An 18,931-nucleotide genomic window follows, 5' to 3' on the forward strand; every position below is an offset into this window, starting at 1 on the left:
ATGCCACTAAATTTTCCATTAGAAATGTTTTACTATATACCGCCTACATCAATGCTACTTCCAATACGATCGTATGAGAAAAATAAACGCTCCCGATTGCTGTGGTGACATGGCCCTCTGAGGGTCTCCCGATTTTTTGAAATAGTACTTATAATAAGAAAGTACCAAAATGTTTACCAGCAACTATAATGAGCTATCACTTACAAACCTCTCTGCTATAGATAACACAGCTTAAAAGAAAGGAGGCAATTTCATAATCTAAAAATTTTGCTCATTTCTGAAGCACTTGCAACTAACATACTGCAAGTAACATACAAAGGCAGCACATAGTGAAGTGAAATGCACACATGCACTGTGTGAAATATCAAAGGAGAATACTCTGACGACAGATGCAAAATTAACGGGTACAGTAACATCAATACTTTAAATACACAAAGTTACTAACTTCTTCTTTTTACAATCGCAGTGAAGACTACTGTCCTGAAAATCAACAGCATCTACATTGGAAACGACATATCCGAAGAAACCTGGTCATTCTGCAAAAAAAGTAAGTACAGGACGACCTTTATATTCTAACTATTCCTGAAACAGAGTGTGTGGGTTATGTATTTAGTTTGCACACCAAAGCAAACAGTGATTTCTGAACCATTCTACCCACAAATCCCCATTTATTAAACAAAGATTATCAGGCAGAATGGCTCACAAATCTCCGTCTGTTTGGAACCCAAATAACATACAAAAGCCTTACAATGTTAGTACTAGAAAACAAATACCTGTTTCAATTTAATGCCATTACGTTTACTATTAATGCGTCTCCTCATCACTAGGCCTCTTTGTACTCTCATCTGAAGCACATTGTAGTAGTAATATACAAACCGAAAAAATATCCTCCCCAAATCATTGTAAGAGACCAATGCACATTCACACACCACCACAAAGAGCTTCCCCATCAAACTCATGCACGCATGCACACAGCACACATACATTGTACAACAGACCAAACCATGCCTTCTTTCAACAGACTCCAAAGAATGCCTACCAAAAAGCAAGACCGTAGAAAGGAACAGAGAAGTAGAGCCAATAAAAATAAAAGTGTCCAACCTTACCATCCATCTGTAACAGAGTTTGTAGAGAGCGTTGGAACAATACAGCTAACACAGTCATTTAGCAAAACAAAGGAAGCTTCAACTACCAAAACCTTACCTCCTCCAACAAAATGTGGCACGAAAGACAAAACTCTTCACAAAAAATCGGTTACCAGTACTCCTAATAATGCTACTATTAATCCTGATATAGTGACAAGAACCTATAGTAAAAAAGGTATTTTAGCCAAAATGTTTCGCCATATAGTCCTTCAGAATCTAATAAGAAGAGGACCGAAATCATCCTCAACCCTTAAAACCTACCGTAGAAAATGAATCTTACAAGCTCTCGCGGACAGTGCAATCATGAAAAGGAAGTTGTTTATATTAGTATTAAATAGGATGAAACCACTAACAAAACTAAGTACAAAACTACAAAAGAAACTTATCAATAAACGGACTGTGAACAAAAATAACTTCTTACATATTTGTGGAGGTGAATGGAGTCACACAACAACCACAGAACTATATTTTAATGAAGAAGCATACAAACAAAATCAAACAAACACAATTGCCATCGATAGCAGTGGAGAAGGGTATGAAAAAATCAATCATAGCATCATGAAACAAGAAACACTGCTTAGAAAAGTATCTCCTGAAAACTCAGAATTACCTCTCGATTCGACTAAATCGGACCGTCCAGTGTACAAATGGCCATGCACATCAATGTGTGCCATTCCTGACAAATTATTCAAATCTTTATGTCAGTTCCTCAATCAGTATGTGAAAGGTAAAGACAAAATTAAAATTAAAGTGCTGCAAAATATAGATATCTGTCCAGTGCGCAAATACACAGGACTACAAGGACATTCATTAGCCTGCATTTTCGGACCTATTTGCAAAAGCACCTTCCATGATATCAAAAGGATATCAATACATCATACATATGTAAGAAATCTAGTGTATAAAATATACTACGCTAAAAGTCCAGCTTCAGGATTAGACAATTTAAATAACACTCTTCTGCATGGACACCCAAATATCTACAAGAAGAAATGGACCGTATTCAGAGAAAATATTTTGGAAGTCAAACCCACTTACAAAATGCAATAGTTGTAGAACAGAGTGCCAACAATTCTGCACATAGCAACCTTCTATTACACGCATACAAAAAAGAAATACTACAATTTAAAAGTGCATCAGCTGAAATACCAAACCATGTGTGTGTGTGTGTGTTGCTGCAGAAAGTTTTACAAAAGGAACACAAAAAATATAGACGTAGCATTCAAAATAGAAGACAATGAAGATTACAAATGGTTTGAATTAGCTCTCTTCCTTTAAGCCGAATACAAATATCAAATAAGTGAACCACTAATATTTTGCAGTTACTGCACTACAAAACTAGACAACAACCAAACTCCTTCACATGCTATCACAAATAATTTGGAATTGTTCCGACTACCAAAAACCCTGCAACAACTCAATTTGTATGAGAGCATCATAATTCAAACAGTTCAAGCAATTATACGCCTTCATCCAAAAACAGCAAAAGTACTTCCCTCTGAATTGGTGAAAGGCATTTGTGGCAAAGTAGTTTATTTACCATTAGATCTAACAGAAAATGTACACACTCTAGGAGTGGAACGTTCAATAGAGCATTCTTTAATTGTCTTGGTAAATGGTGTACCAACAAAAGACAAAAGAATTTGGCAACAACTGGTGGACTTACATAAAGTTAGAGAAGTCTTGCAATATCTAAAAGACAATAACGAATACTACAAGGAAATAAATATTGAAGAAAGCTTAAGGGAAACAACTGAAATAATTGAAGAGTCAACAGAAACTGGACAATTCGAACTTCTGGATCCTACTGCAGTATCCACTCTTTTGGACCAGTACACAATTCATCCATTGCATTCCAATGAAAGCATAGATAATGCACTAGAAACTTACCAAATGCGACAAATCAAAGGTTCACCAATGAGCATATGGGAAAAAAGTATAGAAGCACGTGCCTTTCCACTGCTATTTCCTACTGGCAAAGGTGGAAGATACGATGATAGACCCACTCAAATTACAGCATCAGAATACCGCTCATTACGAATGTATTCGCAAGATCCTAGGTTTAGACAAAATGTAGAATACATATTACACCTACTCTTTGAAAGTGAACTAGCAACCCTATGTTACGGAGTTGCACACATTTTGAAATCTGGAACCCACTTTCAAAATATGTCAGCTATGCAATTAATACAAAAAGTACAAGAAAAAGATGAGGTTTTTCTATCAAATATAACAAATTTGTTTGCAAACATGCATGGTACAAAAGAATACTGGTTCCGACGGCATTGGAGACGTACGTTGTATGATCAGAAACCTTGGACCACCGACTTGGTTTGTTACACTAAGTTGTGCAGAATATGCATGGGAAGATTTACATGAGTTCCTACGCATATCAAACAACAACAAAACCGACATACATTTATTAACACCTGGAGAACTTTGCTCTCTAGATCCAGTTAATATGGGCACGACACTGATGCCACTGTTTTGCAGTTCATCCAAAAATATGTCCCTTGTGAAATCCCTTCACAACGGACACATAGTAACCTGCATGGGCAGATTTTACAATTTCAAAGACACAAATGTGGCAAATATTGTCGTCACAAATACAAAAACAAAGGGAAATACTACACCAAATGCCGTTTTGGTTTCCCTAGACCAGTTACAGAAACAGGTGAAGTCAACAAATTCATGTCTTCCGTTCAACACAGTGTTAAAGGTAAATCACCTAAGAACACGTATTACATAAAAAGAAAAGAAGAATCAAAATACATCAATGATTACAATGCAATCATTGCCCTCTTATGGAATGCAAACATAGATGTGCGGTACATTGCAGACAATTCCACTGCTGTTGCACGATATGTTACAGCCTACTTAACAAAAGCAGAAAAAACAGAGCTTCAAGACCTCTGGGATGACCTATCATCAGACAAAACACTAGCTCAGAAATTGTACAGCCTAAGCATAAAAATGCTCTCTCATAGAGAATGTGGTGCCTATGAAGCGGCAGATCGTTTAACCGGTAGTGCTTTGTATGGAAAATCAGAGAACATAGTATGGCTAAGTCTTGGTCCTGCTAAATGTAGAAAAAGAGTTCTGAAATCATATGAGGACCTAGAATCAATTGCCATAAATGATCCCAACAGCGAAGACATTTTAAAAAACAATTTACTGGACAAATACTATCCAAAGAGGAGTAGAACTTTGGAAAGCATGTGTCTATACCACATAGCTCAAAACTTTGCATACAAAAATAATATAAAACCCGATGAAAACAAAGGCAGATATAGAGTCACAGATTGTGAAGGCAGCTTAGTGAAACTTACCAAAGGAAGCTTAATTAATCATGTTAAATTGTCATTAAAAACTCCTCAACAGAAAGAACTATATTGCATGTCTCTGCTACAACTTTTTAAACCATGGAGAGAAGAGGAAGAGATACTAGATAACTATGACTGCTATGAAGATGCTTTCAAAGCAAATGAAAGCGCTATCACCGATGTGAACTTTACGCAGTACAAAACAATGTTGCACAATGTACAGCAACACGAAGAAGAACTTCAGGCCCAGCTAGACAAGGACTCTTCCGACAGTAGTCAACCTTCTGTAACAGGAAGCCAAGAACCACTAGGACAGCCACTAAAGCAAATGAGGCAGAATTAGCGATGACAGAAGTGGAAAACACCATGTGTCACTATCAAGAAAATATAGAAGACTTAACTGTACAACAAGCAAAACTTAACAAAGATCAGCGCACCATTTTTGAAGACGTAACAAAACAAATGGTACATGGTGTACAGCACGAAAATAAAGAATGTACTTGCCAAAATTACAAACCAATACTACTGTACATCAGTGGTGAAGCTGGGTCAGGAAAAACATTCTTAATCAAAATCGTCAGCAAGTTCCTTCAGCAATTGACAAACAACAAACTGTCAGCTGTTGTAACTGCCCCCACAGGTTTAGCTGCCTACAACATAGGCGGTGTCACTTTACACCGATTACTACTTCTTCCAGTAGAACACCAAAACAAATTAGACTATTACAAACTTTCTGCAGAAGCTGCAATGGAACTACGCAGAGTATTCAAGCAAATGAAAATGCTACTAATAGATGAAGTAAGCATGGTCTCCAACCTAATGTTGGCTTTGATTCACCTCAGATTGCAAGAAGTACTTAAAACAAACTACGAAGAACTCTTTGCAGGGAAACACATTATCGTTTTCGGAGATCTTCTACAATTGACACCAGTGAAAGGTGAACCTATTTTTAAAACCTTAGGACACAAACTATGCCGCAAAACGTTTTGCAGCATAGGAAATGTCAACCTTTGGCAACATTTCCAATACAAAGAATTAACAGAAAACATGCGTCAATCTGCAGATCTCACTTATGCCAACATCCTAAAAAATATTAGAGTTGGTGTACTATCTCAAGAAGCACAAGCAATATTGAAAAACCGGCACATTCATGCACTTTATGGCGATAATGCATGTGCTACTGATGTTATGGAAAAATTAGCGCACAAAAATGTCAATTGTATGGCCTTAATGCAAACTCTTTCAAGCTGTTTCAAATTCAATGAAACAATGTTAATTAAAGAAATGCAACCAATAATGGAAATTTGCACCACAGACAAACTAGACGTACATGGTATGACACTACCCATGTGTCAGCAAGCCACAACAAGACTAAATAGCTTAGAAAATTCAATCTCCAACTCAGATGGGTTGGAAAAAATATTAAAATTGTCCTTAAATTGTAGAGTAATGCTTAAAAGTAACCTTGACGTAGAGCAAGGGCTAGTTAATGGAGAACTGGGTACAGTTGTTGGCTTTCAATCATACCCACGTGACACCAACATTCAGTTTGTCAATATTCGCTTTGACAAACTTTCAGAAGTGAAAAGAATAGGGCGCTCAACTGCTCGATTCCTTCTGTTCAAAGACATGTACGTACGTAGAGAAAATCTTTCTCTAACTCTTGCTTATGCAGTCACCTTTCATAAATCCAAAGGTCTTACCCTAGACAAGGCATTGATAGATATAGGAAACACAGTCTTTAAAGAAGGCATGAGCTACATAGCACTATCACGGTTACGTACACTTGACAATCTATTTCTAATCAACTTTGATGCAAGTAAAGCGAACGCTGATATTCCTTGCATTTTAGAATACAATAGATTACGTTCACTGTACATCCCCCATCTCAAATAATATCCTGTTCCAGAAAAAGTAAAACGTGGTAAAAGAAAACTAATTGGAACAGAAATGCAACAGAATCTCACAGCAAATCCTTCAAAGAAAACAAAGGAAGGCAAAGGTTCCTCAAGTACCATAAGCAAAGAAGAACCTATTAGGGAAAGTAAACCAGGTACTTCTTCAAATAGGGAAGACAAACTCTGAAAAAAAGCACTCAGAGTCAGAACTAGCTGGTCCATTCAAATTTTCAAATGAAACTGGTGTAAGTTGCTATCCAAATGTAGCAATAAATATTCTATTGCAATTGCCACCAATCTCTAACAACATTTACTTACCCAGTACAGACCAATTGTGTTTACAAATGTTAGTCCTTCATAGAAATGCAACAAACAATCCTGACAACACGTACAGTGTTCACGGAATAAGACAAGAATTGGACTACTGTGCTGGAATAGTGAAATTCACTATAAACTCACAAGAAGATCCACAAGAATTTCTAATGTACTTACTACAAGTACTGGAAAACAAAAGCATACCTATAAATGAGATTTCATACACCTGGAAACATGCATGCACTCTCTGTAGCAATGTGATACAGGAACAAATCCCAAATGAGCGATTTGTGTATGTATCCATACCTAATTGTGAATCCATTTTATTTCAGCATCTTGTACAGAATGCAAACCATGGCAGATTATGTACTATGTGTAATTCAGACAATCGCTCCAGCTTACTAATACAAACACATAGTAAGTACATAATACTTATGCTGCTACGTTATAAAGCAGATGGTACCAAAAACAACTGCAAGCTGACTGGATTCACACACGGTCAAGTGTCACTTGGAAAGAAAATCTTTACAACAGTAGGTATAATCTACCATGCAGGAGCCACAACCAATGCAGGTCACTACACTGCATACATTAAAAAGAAATGTGGATGGGTGGAATGTAATGATAGCACTATTACTCTAAAGCAGAGATTACCAGCAAATCTTACAAATGCGTATTTAATCTTCTTGAAGGCAAAATTTAATAACTAATGTGTACTTCTACATTACCAAAAAACGAAGTGAAAGACTACAAACAGTTAGAATACGCATTCAGGTATCTAACTGCCCAAGACTGTATAACAACGACACAGATAAATGAATACCACAGATCCGTAACAAATGCACAGTTAGAATACGCCAACTGGTATCTAGCTGTTGTTTAAAAATCAGCAACAAGGCAACAAACATAACATTAAGCAAAAGGAACAAGGAAACACTCAAAGAAAACAAAGAAATAGTTTGTAGCATAGCAAATTAAGGCATTTTTTTAATCCGACAAGGATTTCTTTTTCCCTTCAGACCCAAGGATTAGAAACACAAACACAGAAACTGAGCACAATGCACAGTACACTGGTTTGTGAACTAAATATGAGGGTAAAAAAAAACTGAACTTTCTATTATACTTTGTAAAAAATCTTTATAAAATGCAAACACTAACATGCTTTTTTCTTTTATCACAGAAATTTAAAAAAGGCTACTTTCGCCAAGTACTGCAATCATGTAACACATGTATGAATTCTGAAAAAATTAAAAAGTAAGTATAATAACAGTCATTTCATACATATGCAAATGTACACGGCTAATCAATGGCAGTAATATGGTGCACTGCCTGTAGGCTGGGCCTAGCATCTTTGATGTACAACCTACCACCTACACCCTACAGCCAAGCAAGCAAGACTATAGGTCCTACCCACAACCATCACTCCATATGAAAACCATGGTGCTTCTATTTTCACTACTTCTAAGTTTAGTTTTTGGTGCATTGTCTGCAGCCATGCAGCCAAGACACTACAACCTGCACACAACCACCGCACCACACCACGCCCATTAACCTCACTGCTTATGACTTCAGTGCTGGCCAAAGGCCATGCACCCAAGACTCTGGGTGCTGCCAAGAACCACCAAAGCATATCGCAACCATTGTGGCATCTAATTTCAGTACGTATAAACTTGGTTTTGGGAGCAGGGCCTTTGGCCATGCTCCCAAAACGGTGCGCCCTCCCACAACCACCTGAATAATGTTTCATAGTACGAGTGTACCTATACCTGTGATATGCTGCAGTAATTGTGGCCACAGGCTACATACTTGGCTGTAAGTCTATAGATTTCTCAATGTATGCAGTATATAAAATCCATAGTGTATTACAACTGCAGTGCTTATATCTTTGTTCTTGGCTGCATGCCCTTCGGCCATGCACCAAACACTCTATGTCTGGGCCACAACTACCACACCATATCATATTCATTGTGCTTTTAAAACACTACGGATGAATTTGCTGTTGGGTGCAGGCCCTCCCCACAGCCACCTGAGTGATGGTCAATACTATGGGTGTATCTATAGCTGTGATATGCTGCAGTGGTTGTGGCCAGGGCCTAAAGTCTTAGGTGTATGTCCATACATATTTCAATGTGTGGGTATGAAGTGATTTATAGCTCCAGTGTTTACAACTTTTTTCTTGGGTGCATGGCCTTCGGCCATGCGGCCAAGACTCTACACAATCCCCACAAGCATATGAGCGATAATGAATACTACAGGTGTACCCATTGCTGTGACATGCTGCGGTGGTTGTGGGCAGGGCCTAAATCTTTGGAAGTATGACCTACGGCCTACAGCCTACAGCCATGCACCCAAGACTCTACGGACCTGCCCACACCTACAAGATACATACTCTATTGTATGGGTGGCATGTATGAATATCATATGCTGCTGTGGTTGTGGGCAGAGTGTACATACTTGGGTGTAAGGCATACAGCCTGCACCCATACATCCAAAAGTCTACGTCTTGCCCACAACCACCGTAGTATGTAAAACCCATGTTGGCTGATAAGTTAAGAGGTTATAACTTTTTTGTTGGGTGCATGGCCTTTGGCCATGCACCCATGAATGCAGGGCCTCCCCACAACCACCTGAGTGATGTGCAATACTACGGGTGTGTCTATAGGTGTGTATGCAGCAGTGGATGTGGCGAAAGTATAGACTCTTAGCTGTATGTCCATAGATATTGCAATGTATGGGTGTGCAGTAGCTTATTACTCTCATGCTTACAACTTTGTTCTTGGGTGTATGGCATTTGGCCATGCACCCAAATCTGTGCACACTCTCCACAACCATCTAACCCATTAGCAATACTACAGGTGTATCCATGGGTGTGACATGCAGTGGTGGTTGTGGCCAGGAACTACAGTCTTGGAAGTATGGCCTTCGGCCTACAGCCTACGGCCATGCACCCAAGACTCTAGGCCCTGGTCACAACCACTGCAGCATATTACACCCATGCTCGCTTATACATGAGTAACACACCCATATAATGAAACATTATAGCTGTAGCATGTACTCATTTTGTACCCAGGACTCAAGGCCCTGCCCACACCTACCAGATACGTAATAGAATGTATGAGTGTGATGTATGAATGTGATATCCTGCACTGCTTGTGGGCAGGTTCTACAGTCTTTGGTGTATGGCCTACAGCCTGCAACCATGCACTCAAAACTGTACGTCCTGGCCACAACCACCGCACTATGTGAAATCCATGTTGGCTTGTAACTTTAGAGTTGACAAGTTTGTTCTCGGTTGCAGGGCCTTTGGCCATGCACCCAAGACTGTACTCACTCTCAATAACCATCTAATTGATAATCAATACAACAGGTGTATCCCTTGGGTGTGACATGCTGCGGTGGTTGTGGCCAGGGCCTAGAGTCTTGGAAGTATGGCCTTCGGCCTACAGCCTACGGCCATGCATCCTGGCCACAACCGCCGCAGCATGTCACACCCAAGGCGGCATACTAATCAACAACACACCCATAGGATGTAATAACGATATTTACTCAATTTCAATGTTCGCTAACACCACGCGTGTCCTTAGAACAGTTTCAAGGTGCCTTTGCACAGCACTGTGTGAAATACGACCCTTATTAAAGCCTCATTTTCTGTAGGTGCAAACATTTCAAACAAGGCGGGCATAGAAAATACATCATTAACACCTACTTCCTGAACAAATACAGTTTTTCTCCCATCTCTTAGTGTGTGCACCTCCCCAAGTACTGTGACACAGCAAAATAGTTTTGAAATAGCATGTTCCCGCTGGTTGCCGCTGCGCTGTCGGCAGATCCAAGATGTCGGGCGCATCCAAACAATCTGAAGCAGGACACGTCTCACTGCAGCCAATCGGCAGACACGTCCCGTGTCCGCGTCCATGATGCCAGCCCCTTAGCCAATCGCTATCTTGTCTGCTGAGCGAACAGGGAAGTGTGACTGCGGAGCGGACATAGATATCACTAATGTTTTGAGACCTACTTTTTGGTTGTTTTAAAGAAAATTACTGCACAGATTGTCACCAAATTTACAAAAGCACGCTTTCGGGACCAAGCCCCTGCCCCTGCCGCAAATTTGGTGAAAATCCATCCAGCGGTTTAGACTGTGGGCGTGCGCAAACTTTTTCCCCTATTAAGTCTAGGGGAAAAAAATACGTTTTGGGACCCCCCCCTATAACTTTTCCCCCCCTGGACCAAACATCACCAAACTTTGCAGAAAAAATCAGAGTGGCCCATATACTTTTTTCTGCAATGTTTGGTGAGGATTCGTCCAGGGAGAGCGGAGTCATAGGCTGCCCAAAAAGTGCTCTTCCTATGGAAACAGTAACTTAACCATAACTACACGGACACTACCATGTCCGTGTAATATATATATATATATATATTGAATGTGATTGTGTGTATGTGAGGTGCTGGAGGGGAACAGAGGTCAGGCATGGTATTTATTATTGGTCATCTATCATAGATGGGCAGTAAAAAAAAATGACATGCCTGTGCCCCGGGTCCCACAGTGCCAAACACACTCACGCAATCAAAGTGATTATCTGTGTATGCAAGGCTCTGGTGGGGACCAGGGAGGCAGGTATGGTATCTCTTATTAGGCATCTCTCCAGTAAAAAAATACCAGGCCTGTCCCTTGTGCTCCAAAGTGCCTAACAAATGCACACAATCAACATGGTTATGTGTGTATGAGAGGTGCTGGGATTCCCAGGGGTCAGGCATGGTATTTTTTACTAAACATTTATCATAGATGCCCATTAAAAAAATGCCATGTCTGTCCCCTGCACCCCACAGCACCAAACACACGCACACAATCAAAGTGATTATCTGTGTATGCAAGACACTGGGGGGCCCAAGGGAGCAGGTATGGTATTTTTACTAGACATGCGTCATAGATGTCCAGTAACAAAAATACTATGCCTGCCCACTGGGATCCAAAGTGCCCAACACGGAGACACAATCAATGTGATTATGTGTGTATGCAAGGTGCTGGCGTGGCCAGGGGACAGGCATGGTATTTTGACTACACATTGTGGGATTTACTGACCCACTAGGCTCTGCCCTGCGACATCCCTGCGTGCTGGTGGCACCAGAACCAGCAAAATGGCAGCAAAAAGACCTATGCGCGCTAAACCTCTGAAAATTGCACAGTGAAATCGGAAAAGATGGCTGCCAATCTACTTTGCCTATGTCAGTAGTGGAAGGAGACCACACTGCTGAAACGTGTCACTGGGCTGCCCACAGAGTGAAAATGGAAACTACATGAAAGGCAGTGCTTTATTGCGAGGAAACCCAGAAGTGCTCTGAAATCCAGAAAATATCCAACATCCTTACTGGGTGTTACCTGTCACTTTATTTAAGGAATGAACATGAGCACACAATGTCAGGAAAAGCAAAATCCATCAGAATACCCACATTAAAAAGTGTGCTTGTCTGTGAAAATCTGTCAAGATATGGGCGCAATACCACCGGCCGCCTGTATGACAGCTGTCATTTAATTACATTGGAAGCTTAAACCTGTGCAGGTAAAATCAAATGGTCGGAATTACGTGACTTGCCATCAAAAGTAATATAGGTTGAAACTATTTAATCTCTATGTTTTAAAAGACTGGAATTAGAGTTCTGTTTGCCTCTTTTGAAATTATAAGTTTATTTTAATCAAAGAAAAATTTAAACAAAGTGATTTTTAAAGTAACTGATGCCAGCCAAAACTACAAAGCAAATTCCACAGTTTATCCCAACAAAAGGCACCTCCCTTCTGCTCTCTGGCTCAGGAACTCACATGAAGGTGTTAATGAAGAGGGGAGGGGATCTGAGCTGCTGCTCCTGGGAGAGACAAAGGACTTCCTTGATTGAAAAGATATGCAGATGCAAGTGTCAGCAGAAGCCCCTGTCGGAGGAAAGAAGCGGGGATTGATCTTGAGCCACCAGAACTTTGGGGGCGGGAACAGACAGTTTTGTTTATTCTTAAAGCACAGAAAAGTATATTTTTGAAAAGGACTGACAAAGGACTGTGTGAATTTGTAAAAATTGGAAAATTACAGTATTGTTAATGTGGAATTTTTGGTCATGTTTTAAAAGTACTCAGGACTCTGTGCTATGTTCAGGTACATGACTGCAGACATTGTCGTTTTGTAGCAATTGTATTGATGCAAGAAACATGAAACTTCATATGATTATGCCCATATATAATGTGCACATATGTGTACATTTGTGGACAAATCTGACATTGGGTACCATACCAAAAGTGTGAAAAATTGCCAAATCTAGACCCAAGCTCTCACCGCGACGGGGCTTGGAGGAACACTTGCTCCAGAAAATCTGTGATAAAATATGCTGTCGCTATCAAGTTTGTAAACTTGTAAATATGCATTATAGGAAAAGTAGATTTCATGTGCAGAAGCAAAGGGGAGGTTTTCCCTGGATCATAAAACACATCGTCATGATGACACTCTGTTTTCTTCTCAAATCAAGGGAGAGGAAAGACCCTAGCCAATAGAATACCAGGGGGTGTGGTTAGGATAAGTCAGCATACCCAACCCTTTAGGAAATACATAAATAGAGACAGCTTAGGACCTAGAGGACACACACATTCACCCACCAACTGATTGCTGGCGGAGCACTTTGCAAGAGAAATCCATATTCCAGACTCCAGAACTTTGAAAGCAGAAAGGCCCATTTCCAAAGCTGAACCATTCTCAGCTTGGCCTTTAAAAAAATCCAGAAACCAGATTTTACCCCAGACCTCTAAGGGGAACCAAAGAACAGCCTGGCTGTGCTATGCTGCTTTCTTGCTAAGAGTTCTTGCCAGAATCCAAAGATCCAACCCAGTAGCCGAGCTGTGACCAGATAGCTGCGAACCAGAACCCATCAGATCCAGTCCACTCCCACCGTGCGGTGTCCAGAGTGCCTTGCTGATTGCAGAACCAGAGCGCCTTGAGTCCACTCCGGTGTGCTAGCAGGATTCTTTTCCAGAAAGATCCCTGACCAGTTCCCTGATGGGCCCATTCCAAAAATTGGTAGTGAGTATCCATAGCATAGGATTGTCACTAGCATATGCATTGTCAATAAGTAATCCTATACAAACCCATTCTCTTATATCCAGAACTGCATTGTTAAAATCTTTTTGTCTTGCCTGAACTCTTTCTCTTACCCTATAGTCCTTTGTAATAGTAGTGTTTAAAATCATCTTTGCGCTGATATATATTCTGAAGAAAGGCAAGCGTCTCGGCAGGCCAAACCATCCAGTGATATCCTGGGCTGGTGGCTGCGCTGTCGTCTAGTTTGCATCTTCATAGTCTCCCCTAGTGTAAAGAAACCTTGTTTGTTAATTTTAAAAAGCGCATTCTGGTTTTGCTATTTTGACTCTCTCTGAAAAAAATTACCTCCACAAAAACCTTCATAACTTCTTCACCATTTATGCTAGAAACGGAATTTAAGTGTCTAATTGAAGCTAACATCCTCAACCTTTTAACAAACCCAAAACCGCATAGTTATTCCGCAATCGCGCATACCGCACGCAGAAAAGTTTGCCGCATATTTTTCATTTGGCTCAAATCTATCATGTGTGAAATAGCTGTTCATTGCATCTGGCCTCAGAATTAAGTTTTCAACTTGCTAGTTACTCAATAATCATTGCTAGTGTTTGTCTGATACCATACACAGTGGCTCCCACTAGTATTGAACCCATTTTAGTGAAGTAAATCCATTTTCAGTGTTTTTACCATCCATGCAAAGCCAACTTTATACCATTTTTGACAAGTTTGCAATAATTCCTGTTTCTCTCTCTGAGTTTGCTGGGGGGAAATTGGGATTGATACTCCTTTGTTGAATTCTGTATTCCTGAAACCTGTTTTCTCTCCTTCCAACTCTTTATATTGCATATTGGGGGGATTGAGTAGTGTGCAGGGGCAAAGAGTAATCACATTGCATTTTTGATTGAACCCACACCAAAGTATTATTCTATGCTGCATTATTTTTCCTATCATTACTCCGTGTGATTAAAGTGATTTATTGGGACATCACCCCATTGGTGATCATTGTATAACCATTAAAATAGTGATATATATCTATATAGTGAAATTCATATAATAAATATTTTTAACTGCGCAAACCAGCCTGCTTCCTGGTTCAGTGTGACCGGGGGGGATTCAAAGAGAAGGGCGTGATATAAGGGTACATCATTCAGAAATAAAAGAACTTATAGACATAAATAAATAATTAAGGATTTCAATTGTGCATCACACGCTAGGCATTGACTAAGGTGGAGTGCCGGGTTGAAATCACTTACAACATCTATGAATGATGTCCAGTAAAAAATGCAATCCCTGTGCCCTGGGCCCCACAGCGCCTAACATACGCACACAATAAAATGGATTATGTGTGTTTGTAAGGTGCTGGGGGGCTGAGGAGGCAGGCATAGTATTTTTTTACTAGAAATCTATGATAGATGTCCAGTAGAGTAAATGCCATCCCTGTCCCCTGGGCCCCACGGGACCCACAGCCCCACATACAGGCACACAATCAAAGTGATTATGTGTGTATGCAAGGTGCTGGGGGGCTCAGGAGGCAGGCATAGTATTTTTTACTGAACATCTATGAAAGATGTCCAGTAAGAAAATACCATCCCTGTCGCCTGGGCCCCACAGCGCCTCAGAAGGAGAGCTTATTTTGGCCGGTGGGGAGTGGGATTGTGCCACAAAGGCTTTTTTTTAAATGCCTTTGTTGTACAAACCTCCCACCCCCACTCGCCAAAATCAGCTCCACGGACAGCACAAACATACACACACAGACACACTGTGTGTTTCCGCTGGTACACACACACACACACACACACACACACACAGATATTAATATAGCATTCACACAAGCGCCCATCATTATGCACACACTCCTAACACAAGCATACACACATCCGTACACATTTAAATTATAAATAAATGCACATACACACGCATTTACACAACATACACACAGAAAGCACTCTCTCAGTCACACCAGCATCCATCATCATACATTCACCTAACAACACAAGCATGAATGCATCCATACACATAATTTAAATAAAATAATGCATGAACATGAACACACTTACCTATTGCCATGGGTCCTGAAGTTTCCTCTCCAGTGCTCCAGCCCCTGCTATCATGAACAGGAATCAGGAAGCTTCCTGGTTCCTGCATATGCGTGCAGGGGCCTGAGTGTGGGTGAACAGACGCCCCACTTCAGCCTTCTCTATCTGTATGTGCGAGGACGTGCAGGAACACCCCCTTGCACATACAGACATGCAGTTCCCCAGCCAGCATTTCCAATGAGCCAGGGAAGGCTGGGGAAGTAAAACGCCTCCAGCCTTGCATGGCTCATTGAACTTGCTGGGCTGGGGAACTGTAACTGTCCAAGGGAAGCAGTGCTCCCTCAGCTGAAATAAATTGATGAGGGAGCGCCCTGTAAATCACTGAGCTGGCTCCTCCATCATGGGTGAGAGGGGGCCAAGACCCAGTGGGCCGACGCCCCCGCCCCTTTGCTGTGTATGCCAGGCACAGGGACACCTGGAGTCAGGCTAAGAGGTTGGGAGGAGACTGTATGGGGCAATAGAGTTCTACTCTTCCCTGGAAATGTCTGACTCTTTAAACAGACCAGGCAAAGCAGTCCGTATGGTGGAGTGGGCTCAGCGCCTGCTCCAAGCAATCTGCAGGCTCAAGTATTGGCCCATAATTGAGGATGGCACTTCCAAGGGTTCTACTTCCGTCTGTTCAGGCTCAGCTTAACTGCCCTAGTCATATTAATCCATCATGCCTTCCCACATTCTCAAAGCTAAGGCCCTATCATCACCTTGTTTATAGGAGCAAACATTTCCTATTTCACAAAACCCAATAAGTACAATGACTCAGTGTAATGGTATGTCTTCCAATGTATCACACTCACAGATTGTTCATTCAGGCTTTTAATGGCGCTCGTGTGTTCAGACAATCTGTCACACGGTTTTCAAATAGTGCTGCTATATACAATTTACGCGAAACGCAAGTAATGCGATACATTTCAGATTATGTTTGACAATTGACTGCAAGGTTCAGCCAAGCCTTGCAGCAAACTAGGGCATCATGTATCCTTTAGCTTAGGCAGCTTTCTATATGTAATTAAAGGTTTTCATTAAGTCATTTTTCAGATCATTAACAAGTTGTAATAAGTACAATATGCTGTAATCATTCAAACATTTCCTCATCACGAGTGTTGGTATTTAGTCTCTTAGTGGTCAACAGATAATTCCATGCATTTCCTGAAACACTGGTCACTATAGCCCCAGTAAGAGAACCATTGTATCAATGTTGTCAGGAAGTGAGTAGTGTGGTGCCTGGATATCCAGCACCCGCTACCCCCTTTAGATATGGCAATCCAAAGGTGGTAGAAAAAACATCTGGAAGGTGATAAAAGAAATAACGTGGAGAGGGATATAAGTTCCAAAGGAGCCTGTTCCCCAGTCCCCCTCCCCCATGCTGTAAGAAAAGAAAATAAGGTTGGTTAACAGTGCCAAGAAACAATACCCTGCCCACCAGTCTCCAGAGAAACAGCATACCTGATTACCTGATGATCAGTCCGGGGTGGCATTTGGAAATGGGTTCAATAGAAGGGTTCAATGGATGGGTGGGCCCCCTGATGAATGGAGACTCAACATTGCAATCAAGGAAATGCAGAAGTATGGGTGTGTGCAGGGGTCAACCCAAACTGTCTGGAATGAGCACGGGCAGTCCAAGGATGTGAGGCTCTGAGAAGGGCAATGGGACTAACAAACTGGTAACAGTCCATTTGAGTCTCGAGGTGCAATCAGATAGGGAACCAGGGAAGAGAGGGATGGTCAAGGAGAAGTCTAACAAAGAATGTACCACAAGGAGTTTCAAATAAATGCTCTGTTTGCATGCAGGCCAAGTGATCCACAAACAGACGAAGGAGGGCAATCCATAGAAGTACAGTGATCAAAAAGGAAGTTGGCAACAGAGAATTCAATGTAGGGGTACAACAAGCACTCATTCCAGCGATGAACTGAGGGTTACCACGGCCTATGGGAAGGAGCCTTTATGGCATTGAGCATGGCATCATGGCCTCTGCTATCTAGGTGTTGTAGTGATGGTTGCTTCAGTTATAATCATCATTCCCTTCACGCGTAAGTGGTACAATGAGGAAAACATCAGTGAAAGCATCAAATAGGGTGCCGCAGCCTAACATGCGTACATGCTTCAGAGTCAAAAATGTCTAAATGAGTGCAATTGCCATGTGTTTTTAGTGATTCGCCATAAGCAAGGCTGCTCATCAGCTTTTATGGGTGTGTGTTCTCTGCATACAGCACCAATTTAGTCGGATCAGTTTACTATGCATTCTTGTTTTATTTGTACCTTCTTGTTTAAGCACAAGGTCCAAAAAAACCACTCTCCCTTTGTTCCATTCCAATGTTGGTTATATATTTCTAGCATTGCTGTTCAAACTAGCTACACATTCTTCCAAACTCTTGGATATAAATCTCCAAATATAACTATCGTCTGCAGATAAATAAAATGTTTTGTACTTCTGGTGTATATATGCACTCCATTTCACATTTACACATACATAATTGCCATTCAAGGGGTAAAGGATTGCCCCCATCAACGTGCCACATGTTTGGTGATGAATTGTGTTGTCAACCATGAAGAAATGTGTATTTAATTTAGGATCCAGCTTATCCAACATCATCTTACTCTGTTAAAAATAGGTCACTGATTTCTCAAACAGGAATGAATTATCTGGCAGATCCAGTGCCCACTGTTTGTTGAATCGGATTTGTACCAAGCACGGCTGCCATTTGTATGGTCTCCAGGTGCTCTGGCAGATATGGGAGGGAACTTATGTTTGATTAGTTGGGAGAAGTGAACAAGTGCAGCACGTTTTATCCTGGGCATCCAAAAACAGGAAATGGTTGTGTTTTCTTTGTATACAGTGCGTTATCCTGGGCATCCAAAAACAGGAAATGGTTGTGTTTTGTTTGTATACAGTGCGTTACCCTGACGACGGGGAGCTATGCTATATGCGGTGATGGATGCAGATAAGCGTGCAGGTGGGAGTCTAGATAGGTCCAGTTACTTAGTAGCTCTACGCACAGTCCATTGTGTGGTACTGTGCAGTGTGCTCCTCCTGTGGGAACATTGATGCAGATGGCAGTATAGTGAGGGAGCGGCTGGATGGCCAGCCA

General features: G+C 41.1%; 1 protein-coding gene across 1 annotated transcript in view; it reads left to right on the forward strand.

Moving 5' to 3' along the window:
* The window catches only part of DKK3 (dickkopf WNT signaling pathway inhibitor 3), a 400,000-nt gene that overhangs the window by 85,284 nt on the left and 295,785 nt on the right, over window positions 1-18,931 (forward strand). The gene's annotated exons all lie outside the window — the stretch shown is intronic.

This window comes from Ambystoma mexicanum, chromosome 11 (assembly GCF_040938575.1).
Source record: "Ambystoma mexicanum isolate Mex_15411 chromosome 11, UKY_AmexF1_1, whole genome shotgun sequence".
Taxonomy (NCBI): Eukaryota; Metazoa; Chordata; class Amphibia; order Caudata; family Ambystomatidae; genus Ambystoma; species Ambystoma mexicanum.